Source organism: Hyaena hyaena, unplaced genomic scaffold, assembly GCF_003009895.1.
Source record: "Hyaena hyaena isolate Hyena2069 unplaced genomic scaffold, ASM300989v1 scaffold_1259, whole genome shotgun sequence".
Classification (NCBI taxonomy): Eukaryota; Metazoa; Chordata; class Mammalia; order Carnivora; family Hyaenidae; genus Hyaena; species Hyaena hyaena.
The window spans coordinates 1-739 of record NW_024081885.1 but is presented as its reverse complement, the minus strand read 5'-3'; positions in this window follow the sequence as shown (position 1 = coordinate 739).

Here is a 739-nt window from a genome sequence, read left to right as displayed (position 1 = left end):
AAATTCCAAATGGATGAAAGACCTAAATGTGAGACAAGAAATCATCAAAATCCTAGAGGAGAACAAAGGCAGAAACTTCTTTGGCCTCAGCAGTAACAACTTCTTATTAGACATGTCTCTAGAGGCAAGGGAAACAAAAGCAAAAATGAACTGTCAAGACTTCATCAAGATAAATATCTGCACAGAGATGGAAACATAAACAAAAGTAAAAGGCAAACTTCAGAATGGGAGAAGATATTTGTAACTGACATATTTGATAAAAGGTTAGTATTGAAAACGTATAAAGAACTTATAGAATCAACACTAAAAAGGCAAACAATCCAGTAATGAAATGGGCATAAGTTGTGAATAGACATTTTTCCAAAGGAGACATTCAGATGGCCAACAAACATATGAAAAAAAAATCAACATTACTCATCTTTGGGGATATAGAAATCAAAAGTGCAATGAGATGGGGCGCCTGGGTGGCTTAGTCGGTTAAGCGTCCCACTTTCGCTTAGGTCATGATCTCGCGGTTCGTGGGTTCGAGCCCCGCGTCGGGCTCTGTGCTGACTGCCAGCTCAGAGCCTGGAACCTGTTTCAGTCTGTGACTCCCTCTCTCTCTGACCCTCCCCTGCTCATGCTGTCTCTCTCTCTCCTAGAAATAAATTAAAAAAAAAAAAAAGCAAGTGTAGCATGGTCCAATTTTAATAAATCCTATCACTCCGCCCATCCATCTGTCCATCCTTCTCTATGTCTA